The following is a 17,500-nucleotide window of genomic DNA, read 5'->3' on the forward strand; positions in this document are numbered from 1 at the left end:
AGGAAAGACGCACCTTCTCCGTGCGGATTGATCGACGTGTGTTGCAAATGCGTGTTTGTGGGCGGCGAATTGGATCCGCGCACCACACACTACGCTTGCACACGATCGCAATGGGCGGTGGGATGGACACACCCATCTCATCTTCGACACTACATACACCTCTCCACCTCCTCCCCCCGCGCGCCCCCCTCTCATTAGTGGACGACGCTGTGAAACAATTATCGTTTTAAACCCCTTTTAATTTAGTTCCCGCGCACGCACGTCGCGAATTTTAGTTTCTATCTAGTGATAAACAAGCGAATGTGGAAATAGCGAGAGCGAAAGTGTGTGTGTGTGTGTGTGTGTGAGAGAGAGAAAACGAGAAAGAGAAAGCGAGAAAAAAAGAGCGAAATTTGTGGTGCGCGCCTGCATCTAGCGTGCTTTTTTAAACAGGAAAAAAAACAAAAGACATCGTCGCAACAGCAGGTCGTGGCAGCAGACGGGAAACCCTTTTTTATATTTTCTCCCTAAAAGTTGGGGAAGATTTTTATTATTTTTTTTTTGAAGTCCACGAACCTGTAAGTGTGTGTGTGTGTGTGTGAGAGAGAGAGACGATGCTGTAGGGAGAACATGTGCCAGCACATGTGTTGGGGGTGATTTTTTTTGTTTCAACTCTCTTTCTCTCTCTCTGTGTCTGTGTTCTCTTTGTGTTGCACAGGAAGGGAAATTAAACCTACACACATATATATATACACCAACACTCACGAGAGCACCACACACACACACATATATATCAATACCCAGAAAGGAGGAGGAAACAGAAAATGGCGAACAAATGGGAGCAAAACGCGCATTTTTTTTTTGTTGCTTGACAATAGTTCACAGTAACCTGTATATCCAACGGAACGGATGAGGTTGACAGAAAGAGAGAAAGAGAGAGAGAGAATGTTAAAAAAACGCTGAATGGGGAAGTGAAAATGTCTTTTCTCTTCTTTTTTGGCGTTACGAGCTACGCGATCACGACGCTGGCCTCCTATACGGCCTTGCAAACAGGGCCAGCATCCTCTGCTTCCCTAACCCCCCTCCCCACCCCCCACCATTCACATCAGCTTCTTTTGTGAAAATAATCGAGACAAAAGAAATCTGTGATCTTATTGAATATTAATTTTTCGACATTAATGGGATTGTTTTTAGTATTTTTTTCCCCCTCAACTCTCTTGTTTTATTTTTGTGTCTTCAATAGTGGAGCCGTGGTTCAGAGCGACACTCACACACTCACACTTGACGCCAACTGTTTCAGTTTGTTCGTTTGCTTTTGCTCGCTCTCCTTCGCCCTCTAACACGTTTCCTTTGAAATGGGTTGGATTTATTTATTTTACCTTTTCTTTCGTTTTGCGTACCGCGCCATTATTTATTAGGAATCCATCGATTCATTTTCCACCCTCCCCCTTTCTCGATGGTTGAATGTGGTACGACATACTCGCGGAAGAAAAACAAAAAACACGCTGTCTCACTTTCTAAAGGAAAAAAGATGGAGGAGATAATGCAAAATTAGGCAGAAAAAAAACTATTTAACATTTTCCAGAAAGTGTGTGCGTTTGTGTGTGGCATACTTTACATACTTTACTCCTGCTATATAGTACGTAAGCACTTTGGATAGCCATTTCATGTTTAGGTTATTGCCTTTTTTCGTATAAGAAACACCCACACACACACACACGCAGCTCAGACTCAATCGCGGCAAAATCGTGCTTGGTGCGCAAGAAGAGCGTTGTGTGGCAAAAAAAAACGGAAACCAAATTAACGCTATTAATTTAGTGCGGTAAGGGGAACAGAGTTCGGCTGACGCTAAAAAAAAAGCAAAGCAAAAAGCAAAAACAACTCCACAATTTTTGGCAAACGTTATGTGATGATTGTAGTTCAAATTTTTCAAAATTCAAAATTATTTGTTTTCTTCGTTTTTAGATAATTTTAAGGCCTTTTGCCAAAACACACAAGAAGAATGGCATTCTTTAGTTTAGTAACATTATAATTAACCTCCCAAACACACAAAGCTCTGAAATGCGCGATAAAGTTGACAACAGCAACAAAAACGACCTTTTGTTTGGCACATTGCAACAAAAAAAGAAAAGGACAGCAATGCCGCGCCACCAAGTGACGAACCCCATCTGTGAGGGGGTCTTTTTTCCTGTGGCTTTCTGTGGGTGTTGCAAAGGCGGATGGTGGGGCAAATTTAATGTCAACCATCTCAACCATCTGTGAAAAGAAAACGAGAGTGTCGCGCATTTATCAAAATTCAAAAATATTAACTCTAAATTGAACACCGATTAAATTTAATGGAACACCACCATGGTGGGTGGGTGGTTAAGCGATTAAAAAAAAAAAACAAACACACACTCGTTTCGGTAACTATTGGCTGTGATTTGGATCAGAAATAATGCACACACTAACATACACATACACACACCCACACACATTTTTAGGCGAAACGTTAAGAAATTGTATTAAGAGTTTTCTACCGCAGCGCGGAACAGGATGGGTGTAGAAAGCGCGTAACAGGACACCGTTAGTTTAAGTATGAAATGTTCATTTTCGGTTTTTCGGTTTTCGGCCAGCACCACTTGCTTGACGAGAGCAGCAAAAGACATTCGTTTAGGTAATGCGAGAAGGAAACAAAGAAGAAAAAAAAACACACACAAACAGGGAAAGGAAACGAAACTTCAAAATTTACCAAAAAAAAAAAACAAATTATATATCTGTCTCTTTAACTCTTCGGCCGGTCTCTTCCTACCGTCTCCGTTCCTTCCACGCTGGGGGGGAGGGCGAGATACGATAGAAAAGACGGAAGGCAGCTGCAGCAGTCAAATTCCATCAAGACAGCAGCAGCAGCAGCAGTCAAATTCCAACTAGATTTTGAGAGAGGGAGAGAGACATTGCAAAGGAGAGCTAAATTTTTAAACCTAAATCAAACCAAATTTACAATCGCAAATTTCGATACGCTTCTTTTTGGCTTTACTATATTGGATAATTAGGCGAGAGGGGGAGGCAAAATTTTTTGTAACAAAAAGAAAGGGAGAGAAGAAAAAAGAAACAAAATATGAAACTCATTGGATCTCAGTATGATAACGGCATGTGATCAGTTTTGTTTTTCTTTTGAAAACGAAGATATTAAGCAGTATCGTAGACATTTTCATAAGGAGGCGGGGCGTGTATTTAGGCATAAAGGAAACATACGAACTAAATTCTAAATTTAAAATTTGCGGTTAAATTTTTACCTTTTACCTGTTAATCGTTTTTTTTTTTATTTGTTTTTGTTTTGGAAATACTTCTTTTGGGCGTCAAAACACACTCTCAAACAAGGGAATTTATGGCGTGGTTGAGTAAGCAAATGAATAAGAGTGCAGAGGAGCAAATTAAAGAGAGAGAGAGAGAGAGAGAGAGAGAGAGACATATATACTAAACACACCAATTGTGATTCTTTCGGCCATATTTTAAAAACGTTTTCGTTTTCTTAGTCAAAATTTGTTAACGAATAGAAAAAAAAATTGATACCAAATTATGAACGGGGCGCGGGAGCGTCCCCGCCCCGGGCGGCAATCCCAAATGTGATCCTCAAGCAAGTGATTCAAAATTGTAGCGCGCTCGCGCACACGTGTGTCCTGTTATTTGGGTTTAAGAAAGTTCGTAGCGAGCGTGTAGTGAGCGGCGGTACATTAGCGTTTAATTATTATTCTTAATTTTTTTTTTTCTGCTCGTTTGTATGCATACATTGTGCCACGACGTGTCGTGGTGTGTAGCGCGCGCACGCTCGCGTTTTTTTTTCTTTCTAAGCTAAATTTACGCACCTACTATCAGGTCAGAATTTTCGGATAGCGCAACGTTTCTTCTTTCTAGCATTTAAGTCTTGTGTAATGTACGGTAGAGAGAGAGAGAGAGAGAAAAAAAAAAAATAAGAACTAGCAATGAGAACTGGCACGAAGCGGCTTCGTGATTTGCAGTGGCAAACGAAGAGAACAAGAATTTCCTTCCACACACACACACACACACACACACTCCCATACATACAACTACATGCAAGGGATCAAAATTGATACCATTCTCCTCCACTTTTGTTTGCAGGCTTTCGGTTACAAATGGCGTGTAGGATGCTTTTATGGTTTCTTTTTTTACATTTTATTCTATTATTACACAATCACATTTAAGATGAAAAAAAAAACAAATAAATGTACGTTTGGCACATACACACACACACACACACACACGAACGCGCGTGTTCGCTTTACTTTAGGAAGATCGACGATGATCAGTTGTGGCGTGTTGGTGCGTGACAGGGTGCAGGCTCGCGTGTGGAATGGCAAACCATGCCAAGGCTATGGACGCCATGGACGCCTTGTCCTTGAGGCTTCTTTTTGTGAGCAAAAGAGAAAGAGAGAGAGAGAGAGAGAGAGAGAGAGAGGGAGAGAGAGCGCAACACAGAGGGAAACCGTTCAATTGTTTAGCAATTTGTTCTAACGGCTCTGCGCTTTAAGGCGTTTGTGTTACGACAAAGTGCGTGTTGCACAAGCAAAAGTTTTAACTAACCAGCAAGTGCTAGACAACCCGTTTACATTAGGGTAGTGGTAGGTAGCCGGTAGGCAATTAGGTGTAGTAGTTGCTAGTGTACGAGAAACCCACTAGCAGCAGTTGTAGACATTAGGCACTGGTGGTGCGCGCGCTCTGTGTTTACGCGCAAATATGATTCGATTCGGTCAGTTAACAGACCACTCCGTTTTCCCTCCGCTTCCGCAACACACACACACATACACACACATAGACACACACACACACACACACACACACACACACACACACACACACACACACACACACACACACACACACACACACAAAAGTACACACGTACTACTTCTACACAGACACTCTGTTAGAGGGGACGATGGATTTTGAGCACACACGGCGCCACACACACTCTGTTGTGTAGTAAAATTACTTAGACGTTTAAGTAGTATAGGCTTTGACAGTGAAGAGATAAAGAAAGCAAGAGAGAGAGAGAGAGAAAGCACGCGAGAGAAAGAGAGAGAGAGAGAGAGAGAAATATCGCGTACATTCCAGCGCAGACACAGAGAGAAAGAGCATCATGATAAATGATGCAAACCAGCCGTTAATTTGCGTGCAGATATGTTTTCTTTACACACACACACACACACACACACACACCCGCCACACATGCGGACACAGAGGTTGGTTGGGTTTTTAATTTCTGCGTGAAGGCTGCCCCCGTAAGCAGCCATCATCGATGCACGTTTTTGATGTTTTGTTTTATTATTATTATTTTTTTGTGTCAACCCCGGAGGGATCGGTAGTACCAACCGATCCACCCGCTCGGTGTATCACTCCAAGAAGTGTCAAACACACACACACACACATACCACAACAACAATTACAACAACAAAAACACATATCAAGCAGGAAGATATTGTCGTATGTGGTGGTGTTTTGTGTGCTTAGGCCGCAACCTTAACCTAACCATGAGTTAAGCTGCCCAAATTGGGGAAAAGAAGAATCCACCGTGAGGGAAGGCAGGGTTTCTTGGCACATCTATCAATAAACGAAACAAAAAAGGAAAGAGAAATTCGAATCAGCAATGCAGGCAGCTAGTATGAATTGGTTTTGTTAAACACACACACACACACACACACACGCACACATACACAAAGAGCACGGGGAAACAGGGAAGGAGAGCGAGTGCAACACAGCTAGGAGCGATTAACTCGCACATATACATATTTAATTGTGACCGTATATACATGTATGTGTATCTTTACCATAGCGCAAAGTTCCTCTTTTGTTTGTTAAGAACAAAGCTACTGTTATCTAGCTACTTATAAACATATACATTATGCGTTTGAACTTATTGCAATCTGTTTTAATAATCGTTTATTTTCAACTCCTACTCCCCCACACACACACACACAACTAATAGAGCAAAGCAATACTAGTTTACTTACAGCACACACAAACACAGAGGGGACACAGAGGGGCCACGGCTTTCCATTCATTTTCACGATTTTTTCTCCCCCCCCCCCCCTCGCATTGCAAATATTCTTCTACCACCCCGTACCCCCGAAACTGGAACAACTTTGTGCCCCGCGTGCAGGAAGATTACAGTTGTAATATTTATTTTTAATATATACATACATACATACACATATATTTACACATTAATTTTGTGGAACTCAGAGAGAGAGAGAGAGAGAGAGAGAGAGAGAGAGAGAGAGAGAAACAAACGAGCGACCACACATTTTTTTTTATTAAGCAAGAATGGCCCCAGGCCGGTGAACGGAGTTGCTCATCCTCCAAAAATGCGCTGGCAGGATCAATGGAACGCACGCACACTACAGCAGAGAAGCGAACGGGAAGCAAAACAAGCACGCACACTTACACGATTCTATTCACTTCCCTGGCTACCCAATAAAAAAAAAAATGGCTTCTTTCTTCACCACTCCTCTCACCCCTCTTCCGCTGCTCGTTCAGCGTGCGTGTCAGCGTGGAATATCGCGCAACTGGAAGCGTAACGGTTTCGCTGTTCTTTAAAAGTAAAAAACTCGATTTTTCTTTTTGTTTTGAATTTTGATGTTTTCCAGTGTGCCCCGCGTACCCTGTCAGCATTTCTTCCTTCCGACATTTTCAAGGGATTGGAAAAAAGGCATACCGAGAACGGGGTCAGGCTTAGATGTAGGAGAAAGTACGCGGCTAATCGAGGCAATTTTTGTTGAAATTTCCCCAGTTTGTAGGCAAAAATAATACAATCTAGAAAACATACACACACACACACACGTACACGCCCCCCTCCTGTAATTAATTTTAATGATGAAAAGGAAACAATAAACGCACGTTGGCACACAAACACATGAAATTGCGTGAAGCGCATCAACAGGGTGTGCAGTTGGGGTTTAAAATCTCACCTAACCTAAAAGGCTAACAACCTTTGCCGAACCGAGGGGAGGGAGTATTTGGCCGATTGTTGTTTTGTAGAAGCAACCCCCCGATGGGGGGTTTTTTGGGGGCATTTTTGGGGGCTTTGAGCCGCGGCACCGTGAATTATTAACAAGTTTCAGTTGTGAATTGGAGCTCAACTGTTCCCCGCTTTGAGACTCTCGTGTTTGCCTTCTCCAGGTTTTGTTCCCTACACATCTGTTGCACCGCAAAGAACAAGATGAGGCTTACGTGTTTATTTTTTTTAAAGCAATAACATTCTTAACATACCTTACAAATTATTTTGAATCAAACTTACCGGTTAAGATCGTTTGTAAATTCAACATAAAACGACGTGTGTACAAAAACTTGATGTAGTTGGGACAGCTAAGGGACAGTCCCGACTCGACCATTTTTTTTTCTTGAACAGTCCCACACACACATACACACACACACACATGCAAGCGCGAAATAAAACAGTTCAGACGAACACGTCTTATTCAGCCACTAAAAAAAATTAACAAAAAAAACTTAATGCAAGTGGAAGGAGGCAGGCCACACCAAAAATTACTCTCCTACTAAGGGGAGGGCATGTAGCAAACAAACATTACACCAGTTACCATGCATTTGGACGGCAGGAGCGGTTAGAAGTTTCGTTTGCAGGTGATTGTAAAATTGGGCGGGCTGCTACCAGTGCCTCTGGAGTGACAATTGGTTGTTTTCCGACAGAGGGCGCTACTGTGAGCGAAAAGCTTGACAGGGAGCTAACGCAGAGAGAAAGAGGGGGGGGGGGGGGGAGAAAGAAAGGCAGGGAAGCGCTGTCAAAATTAGCAAGCAAAATTATTACTAATCACTAATTTATCATAGCGAGACAGTACAGAAGGCACAAAGAGACAAAAGCAAGAGAGAGAGCGAGAGAGAGAGGAGAGGACACATATTGCTCGTAAGAGTACCACATAGAGAAGCCATCATCGTCAATTCGAGACAAGTAGAGGCTTGCTTGTCTCACTCGATTTGAAACTTTTTTGTTTTGTTCGTTTGTATTTTTCTATTTGAAGTACTGTTCGAGCTTTTCCGGCCTGCCGTCTGCACGCAGCTCTCGCTGTTTCACTTTCTTCCCCCGTTGCAATTGTAACCCCCTACCTAACCAAACCTTTTGGCATAGAAATTATTGATAATAATACTAATGGTAGGTAGTAACGACGCGGCAAGCATACATCACGCCAACAAATAATCGACACTATTACAGCTAAAGTCACGGAAGGCTGGGCGCAGTGTGCACAGTCACCAAAGAGGAGAGTTTCTTTTTTGACAGAAGATAAATTAAAGCAACAAAACGCGCGCGCGTGCGTGTGTATTTGTGTGTGTGTGTGGATGAAAATCTTTGACATTAAGGAACATAGCATACAACATTTAAAGAAAAAAAAACTGAAGTCAGATTAAAATGATGTGTTGGGGGCAAACAAGTAGAGAGAAATTAGAGAGAGCGTGAAAAAAAAAGAAAGAGAGAGAGAGAACGAGAGAGAGCGACAGAAAGAGCTAAAGCAGGTAAAAAAAGATAGATAGGGCAGTGCGACACGTGTGTATAAACAATAATCTGTGATTTCGATAATAACACATTGAGTTTATAAAAAAGAGAGGTGTGAAACAATGAAAAATCGGATAATAGATGACACAACAACAAAACACAAAAACAACAAAATAAAAAAAATCCAAGGATGGATCAATGAAAAGAGCAAAAGAGTGGAAGCAGTGTAAAATAAGAAGAAGTAAACAACAGAAACAGGGGAGCGAAAGCAAAAACGTTATGATCACGCCCCCAAGTCTGCAACACTAATATGCAATATGCAAAACAGAAGAACACACACATACACAGCAAATACGTACGAAAGTAAGCAAGTTTGTAGGTACATCCCTTCTTCCCCCACCCCGCTCCACATCCGGTATCAGTGTGTTTGTGTGTGACACGTTTTAAAAGACAGTTTGATGTATCATATCGTTACGCGCGGGGACACGTGGAGAGTGAAAGAGAGATACAACAACAAAAGAACAAATTAAGGTACACTAACACAAATAAAAAAAAAATAACAATCATCAACACATACACACACACACACACACATTAAAATAAACGAAAACTCAAATCTAACGCAAGGGAGACAAACAATTGGCTGTAACTTTTTGGAACTGAGATATTAAAAATTACAAAAATTAAACTATAAAGAGAGAGAGAGAGAGAGAGAGAGAGAAAATGAACGGGATATGAAGATATGAAAATAATGCTACTACTACTACTACTACTACTACTCGTTACCAGGTAATAATGAGGAAAAAAGGCAAATAAATGATAAAATCCAAATCAGTACTACTTAACACTACAATAATACAATGTTCGTATGAAGGTAACAACAACAACAGAAACACACAAACTCGCACACATGCACACACACGCATACAAAAGTGAGCGGGAAAAGAGAGCGATTGGTGTGAAGAGATGAAAAAAATAAAACGAGAGAGGAAAAAAAACAAATAAAGAAAAAGCAACCAAAACAAATATGTAAAACAAAAGTGTACGAAACATTTTGGCCCTTTTGTGTGTATGTGTGTGTGTGTGTTTGTGCATGTGTGAGTGTGTGTGTTTATCAGACCAGTTGCCTTTTGACAGATTGCCCGCACACCAATACACACAGCCAGTGGTCGTTCGTGCGCTTGCAATTAGTACGACGCGAGTACGAGACAGAGAGCGGGACGGTACTGTAGCGTACACGCGTGTACACTGTAAAACTGTTTTGGCAAACGAATCTAGTCGAAATTCAAAACCGTGCACTCCACTCACTTGTGTGTTGGGTGTGAGTCGCCGTACACGTATCGGTTTAGGCGTTCTTTAAAGCGATCACTCCTTTGCTGTTTCGGCTGCTTTAGGGGGAAAATCTCAAAAATTGAGCAAAAAGCTACTCATATACTAAAACACGATATCAGATAAGACAGATAGAGATAAAGATGAAGAGAAAAAAAATGAGATAAATTCACAAGAGGGAGACAACACTAACACGGGTCGCTTCACTTTACGGTTCTCTCTCACTAACGGTGTAGCGTCCGTCATGACGCTCTCTCTTTCTCTCTCTCTGCTACGTGCACGCGAACATACACTGTTTTCGAGTAGGCTTTTTTAACACGATCATAATGAAAGAGATAGAGAGAGCGCAGAGAGAGAGTTTGTGTAAAAGAGCGTCCGCTCAAGAGCGCGAGAGAGCGCGGCGCTACGGAGAACGCTTGCGCGGCAGTGCGCACATAGCAGCGTGCAGAATTGTTACTAGTTGTGGTACTATTTTAATCTTAGCACGTAGCAGGCACACACCCCCCCCCCCCCGCCCCCCCACATATCGAACGCCGCGCAGTATAAGTAGCATTCGCCACACAGAAGCAGCGCGCGTGTCCGGCGCAGGCTTAGTTCTGTGCCCCCTCGCCGCCAGTCTGAGTGCGGATGGGTTCGTTCCGTTTTTGTTTCTGTTTTAACACGGGGTACAACAGTGTGGAAAGCAATAACCGATCGTACGGTAGGGATGGAAACCGAACGCTCCAACGCACTGTCCAACAGCTCGGCAGCAAACAGCGTTCGCTGTAAGGTGTGTGTGTGTTGCAGTTTCCTGGCTCCTCTTATTTTCCCTGCCAACATTCCTCGCGCGAGAAAGCGAGCAAGAACAATTAAATTCACACAAGCAAAACGAACAAAAAAAAAAGAAACAAACAAACAAACTCCTCGATAACTGAAACCTCTCCCTCAATCAAGTGGACCAGTCTTTAGGGCCGCCTTTCCTTCGCGGGCAGTAGAAGACAGGGACACGACCCAACAAATCAATAAGCAAAGTAAACGGCAGCTCAGCGAGGCCCACGCAGGATAATAGCATTAACCCTACGCGTTTCACTCCCGTTTCCCTTGCCGGTACGCTGGAACTGGAGGAAAATAGAAATGTATGGGGAGCGAAGGGGAAGGGGCGAAAAAGAAGTAAACACGCATACACAGACCACAGACACACAGTAGATAAAGCAGTCAAAACAGACAAAACCAACCAATAAGATGGAACAAACAAACAAACCAACCAACCAACCAACAAAACAAACCAAGCAACAACAACAACAAAACAAAACAACAAAGCAACTATAGCCAGACGACATGCAGGATATCAACAGATAATTATTGTAATAATAGCTCAGGGCAAACTCAAATTCTTCTTCCATAACGTATCAATAGACAGATAAAAGCACACCAAAACAACACACATACTTAACAAGCTCCTTCACAAACACACATACACACACTCACACTCATACATGCAGTGAAGCGAAAACCTGAAAACAACACGCACACAACAAAGTGGAGATGTTCGTTCGGTACGTTTGTGTGTGTGTGTGTGTGTGTGTGGGAGCGGAAGGGGGGAGCTTTACCCCATGGCGCCGTTTGAGGCACTCCTCTCTTCCCTCCTGCAGCCCTCCTCCACACCCTCTCCAAACCTCCCTCTCCCCACCACCACAAACACTATGTGTGTTTGCGTGTGTGTGTGTGTGTGCGTCGGTTGGAGGTGAAGGTTAGTAGGTTAGTAGCGAAATGACACGTAGTGTAGTACACTAGTGATAGCACAGATACTTGCACATCCGTACGACGGTTGCGGTGGAATACTGATCAATTCTACGGAACGTACAAATTAAATACATTGAGAGAGATAGATAGAGAGAGAGAGAGAGAGAGAGAGAGAGAGAGAGAGAGAGAGAGAGAGAGAGAGAGAGAGAGAGAGAGAGAGAGAGAAAACGGGTCCGGTGGTGCAGGATTTGCTACTTCTCATAATCACCGGGAAACTCTCCTGCCCTGTCCATTTTTCTTATCTTGCGCCTGAATGGTAGGCTAGCCGCGGTGCATCCATGCTTTACTCCCACGCAATGAGCTGTTTCTCTTGCTGGGGTGGGGGGGGGGGGGGGCACACGGCACACTGCTAGGTTACAAGCTTTGCTCGGATATTCGCCCCTCCGCCTTCCATTTATTACACACCTGTTTTCCTCTTCCTCTAACTGTTACCTGTTAACCGTTTTGCTAAGGTAATCATGGCTAACCATGCCCGCTAGCAGTAGTGTAAATCCTGTGCGCGGGACCAGAAGCATGGAGGTACGGAGATAAGTTTCGGATAAACGGAGATGAAATATTACACACACACACACACAAACACACACATACACACATATACATCCACGCTGAGCGGTTTTCTTGTTTTATTTAATTTTATTTTTTTGTTCGTGGTTTTCGTTACACAATAGAATCAAATATACAACTATATACGACTTCCGTTGAAATATATACACAACCACATATATATATACATAATAGTTATTATATATGTGTAATTATATGTATAAAATGAAAGCAAATATATATATACACATTTAAAACAAATATATACATATACAAGCCGAAACAGAAAACAGGTTTATAGAGAACAGCACACACATCATTGCATGTGTGTATGTCTGGTTAAACATTACAATTACAATAGAAACTTAATACACACACAGGCATACAATATAACTGGTGAATCTTATTATTATTACGATGATTACACATATTATTATTGTTCTTTACGTTTAAACAAAAAAGCACTGTGGTGTCTAACAGATACAGAGTGAGGCTGAGCAGAACGGCATTCGTTGCCTCTGCTCCCATACCCCCTTTTTCCCCCCTAGTATCCCAAATTTTCCCTCTCCCAGCTCCATCAACCAACACATAACAACTAATGTAGCTCAATCCAATTTATAGAACGGTGAACATCCCCGCAAAGGAGAGAACAGGGAAACAAGTACACACACACACACACACACACACACACACACACACACACACACACACACACACACAAATATAGGTTGTTTTAAGAGTCTCACCCCTCTCTGCTCGTTTTTGTGAGGACAGTTAAGTCGTGTACGAAGCTGTACAAAAGCCCCAAGACACGTATATATCTAGCATCGCGCAAGCAGGAGTGAGAGTGTGGGTGGAACTGGAAATGGAAAGTGAGAAAACATTATATCAACCAACCGACAAGGAAAGTGACAACAAAACCAGAAGCTACACAAAGTGAAAAGCGAAACAAGTGCACACGGCGTTAGAGATTAACTTATAGTGAAACTGTTACTGAGAAGCAATTTTTAAAAACAAAGCAAGAAAACAAGTAGAGAATTCAACAAGAGTGGGGTAACGCGAACAAACAAACCGAAATGCATCTACAGTGTGCAAATACGAATGGAGCGTGAGTGGTGGGTTTAGTATAAACAACAACAACAAAACGAAGAAGGAAAGTAAACAAAACCAGACAACGGTAGGCAACACACACATTAAGATACTAAGTGCACACTTGATGGATTAATCTTATCATGGCAGCAGCAGCTAGAACTACAAACAATATAGCAGTGTGTGTGTGTGTGTGTGTATGTGCAGCACTAGCTCTTAATACACTGCAATGAGGCAAAAGCAAAAAAAAAAGCAACAACAAACAAACAGCAAAACGTAGTGATAAGCGATGAAACGGGAAGGAAAGAAAAGCTGGAGTAGTAGACGGTAACAATTAGACAAAAAACAAAGCGGTAGAGGCGTCGTCGTACGCGAGACGTACCGCGGAAGTAAGAGAAGCGGCAAGATGGGAAGCAACAAAGCAGACACAGGCAGAGGCAGAGTGCGAGGAAAGGCAGGCAGGCAGTAGCTGGTACTGCGGGATAGATTACACTAGCGAGCTAAGTGGAGCGGGCGGGCGGAAATGAAATAAAGAAAATAAAACGATAGGTTTCTTGTGTTTCAACTGTTCAATTGTGTTCTTTGTGTTTTTCTTTGTTTATGTTTTTCTTTGTTTGTGTTGAAATGATTTTCTTCCTTTGTGTTTTTATTTCCCTCAACTTTCATTTCTATCCTCTTTTCGTATTAGTTCTAATTGGTTTATTGTCTCTTTAATTGCTTTGTTACCTTCACGATTTGTGTTTTGTTTTCTTGTGTTTTTTCTTGTACTTTTCTCTGTTTTTTTTTTTTGTTTTCATCACACTCTCAAACACACACATGCACACACTTCAAGACAAATAGTTTTGCCTGCTAACGATCCGCGACCTCTGTACCACAACAACTGACTGTAAATCACGAAGGTGGAGGAGTGTAGTAAAACACAACAATAGAAGAAAAAAAACAACAACAACAACAATAGCCTACACAACCACACACATACCGAAACAAAACAATAACAAACGAACAGATAATTTGAGTGCCAAGCTTTAAACCAGTAAAGTAAAACAAGATGTAAACACACACAAAACCCCGATATTTAAACTTAACGCCCCTTACCCCTCATCTACCCCCCCAAACTCACTCCCAATCTACATGTAGTGTGGAGGTGTTAGAAACACTAGAGTAGACAAAACGTGGCAGGGAGGAAGGGAAGGCAGACACGCGCACCGTGGGCTTTGATCGTGTAATGGTTTGGTTTCCGGCGGAAGAGTTTTTCGTTTTCACGCGCCCCTGCGCGTTGCGTGTGTATGAGCAAGGGTGTAGCGCATACTGCCCAAGAGTGTGTAGATATAAGCATTTCTGGCACCCTCGAGGCTGCACCGCACCGCCAGGACACACCGGGTACGAGGGAAAAAGACAGTCGAGGAATTTGTGCGAGAGAAAACAACTCAAAACTTAAGCAAACCATAACAACAACACACACAAAAAAAACGTTGAAAATGAGATAATGAAAGCATACAACCGTACATACATACACACTGTAGTGCCTGTTCTGGAATAAATTTAAACAAAAAAACGTATATACATATATATATATATATATATATATTCATGTATAGTTATTTATATAAATATTTATATATCTATGCATGTATAAATGAACCGTTTATATGTGTGTACATGTATACATATGTTTATAAATAATATACAGATACAAAATATCAATTATATCTACTTGCAAAAAAAAAAACAAACAAACAAACGCACAACAAGCAAACAAGTAAAAAGCAAAATGAAACACAAGAACTACAATTAAGTAAAAAAAAAGGAAAAAAATAACATTAATTTGGCAAAGCAAATCCACACATTTAGCGAAGTAAGTCCCTTTTTCTAAGAGCGCGTCATGTAGTGATATATTAGACGAAACAATGCAAAGCAGAGAAAAAGAACACAACCGCAGAACGAAACGGAAAGGCACAAGACAAGGGGAATGAGGAGGTACGCATTTGCATGTCGGGGAAGAACCGGTACGACCAAAATGGCCGGTTGTAAAATCGGAATCGGGTACTTACTTAACCCACACGCACCTGAGAGCCTGAGAGAGGGCGAGAGATAGAATGAGCGATACACTAGCAAGGCTAGTAGTATTGGGTGTGTAACACACAAGGGTAAGTGTGTGTGTGTGTGTGCGTTAGAAACTGTCTCTGAAACAAGCAAAGAGCTTGCTGGCTCGCTGAACGGTCGAATAAGAGTCGTTTAAAAGCCGTACAGCGGTCGATTAAGATGAAGTGCGCTTGCAGCTTGTTTATTGAAGCCCTTGCCCTTGCCGTTGCGATCGAAAGAGAGAGAGAAAGTAAGAGAGAGAGAGAGAGAGAGAGAGAGAGAGAGATAGAGAAGTAGAAGCAGAGACTAAAAGGAGATGATATAAGCATGCAAGCTGGTGAAAGCACTCTCAGTTTGAGCGTCAAGCGTAACCGAACTCTTCCAAAGTCAAAACGTCAGATGGCGCTTTACTTTATGCGAATTATCTGACGAAAACACTCACACACACACACATACACAGAGAGAAGGGACAAGTGGTACGAAACAGTACTGCTGCAACTAGGGTAACGTTTCTAGGAATGCGGAATGCGTAGCTTGGTTAAAAATAAAAAAGTAAAACACAGGAGGACCGATCGCAGATAAGAAGTTGCTAGTAGATATAAGTATGCCAATACAGTTTACACAAGTTGTTCTCTATTTACAGCATAAGGGATGCGGGGGAAAAAACAATGGCGAGGATTTACAGCCAGACAGAGAAAGAAAGAGAGATAGAGTGAGAGGAGAGGGGGAAATAAGGCAATAGAACCAGATTTTTGTTAGTAATTTTTACATCAAATGAAAATAGAAGGAGCAGCAGAGAATGAGATTTTGAGCGGGGTTAACAGTTACAATATATTACCGATACTAGCCAGACAATGTGTTATACAACGTGTCCTTCAAAACCGATATATACAATAGTGACCGAACAAACAAACCGGAGCCTTTCGTTGTTTTTTTTTTACCTGAACGTAGGCGAAACAGCAATATTACGACAGTGAAGCAGTGCAGGAACCAACCCGGGATCTGCTCCCGGAAACCGTACAGCGGCCATGTTTTTTTGTTTGTTTGGTTTCCATCTACAACAAGCCCACCTACACACATAGCACATAAAACCCCACATACATATACACACACACAATAGCCTCCCGGCAGCTCGTTTCCTACGGAGCGCAGCGACTTTAATGGTGTGACCGCCAAGTCTCGCTCTCTCGCTCATCTCGCCCACACACACACACACACACACACACACACACACACACACACACAGCAGACACAACTCCACAAGCCTCTAGTGCGCGATGACTTTCGAGTGGCGCCAACACAGGGCAAGGTCCATCCATGAAGCATCCCACTCTCGATTTCTCCACTCGGCGTGCACGCCGGGGCTACTACGGCGGTGCGTCGGTCGCATAACCTCCAATTGCAAGTAGCGCTGACACCTGACACCCGACACTGACAACAGTGTGAGCATCATCAGCGAGCAAACCGGTTTTCGTTTGACAGTGTGTACAAATGGGTTTTTTTTTGTTCTCAGTGAGCAAATGCCTTCGTCTGGCGGTAGCTGGGTTTTTTTTTTGGGTATTGTTTTCTTTCTGCCATCTAACAAAATCAAACTCACCACACACAACACACACCTTCACACACAAAAGCCAGGCTCCCTCCTCCGCCCCCCCCCCCCCTCCTGAATAAGCAATAAAGAAATTTCTGGTAAGAAGAGGCGTATCGTAGCGAGATTGAAATGTGGGCTAAAAGAAAGGAAAACAAGACTTAAACGGTTAGGCATGCTAATAATTTCAGATACTCTAGCGTTAAAACTAAAATGCAAATACACGTACACACACACACACACATGCACGTACACACGGAGCAGCGACCTTTGGAAGTAATGGTACACCCGTAACACCGTACAGAAAATGTCTCGCACGCCACGGCACATTTACGGAACCGGGCGTGCTACAGTTTGTTAGCCAGCTAAAGGTGACATTCCCCACGGCATCCCCATTCCCCTGCTGTGAGCAGCGGCATAATCGTAGCAGCAATAATGACAAGACAAAATTATTCACAAAAAGAAGAAAAAGAAAAAAAAAGAAAGGAAATTCCTACCCCAAAAAACAGAGTGAAGGTGTTGCAGTAAGAAAAAAAAAACGCTTTAAAACTGAAATTGAAGAAAACAAAAAAAAACATTTAATGACAAATTAATAACATCAGAACATA

General features: G+C 42.3%; 2 protein-coding genes across 4 annotated transcripts in view; both read left to right on the forward strand.

Annotated features, from left to right (window-relative positions):
• Positions 1-13,798, forward strand: part of LOC120961086 (homeotic protein female sterile-like) — a 159,736-nt gene extending 145,938 nt beyond the window's left edge. For all 3 annotated transcript variants that reach the window (XM_049605335.1, XM_049605334.1, XM_049605340.1), the window contains one exon: positions 1-13,798. This exon is cut by the window's left edge and continues 1,481 nt beyond it. The gene's annotated coding sequence lies outside the window, so the exon portion shown is untranslated.
• Positions 13,799-13,894: 96 nt separating this feature from the next.
• The window catches only part of LOC120950724 (zinc finger protein 865-like), a 12,757-nt gene continuing 9,151 nt past the window's right edge, over positions 13,895-17,500 (forward strand). Inside the window, exon 1 of the mRNA XM_040368983.2 lies at positions 13,895-17,500. This exon is cut by the window's right edge and continues 9,151 nt beyond it. The gene's annotated coding sequence lies outside the window, so the exon portion shown is untranslated.

This window comes from Anopheles coluzzii, chromosome X (genome assembly GCF_943734685.1).
Source record: "Anopheles coluzzii chromosome X, AcolN3, whole genome shotgun sequence".
NCBI classification, from domain to species: Eukaryota; Metazoa; Arthropoda; class Insecta; order Diptera; family Culicidae; genus Anopheles; species Anopheles coluzzii.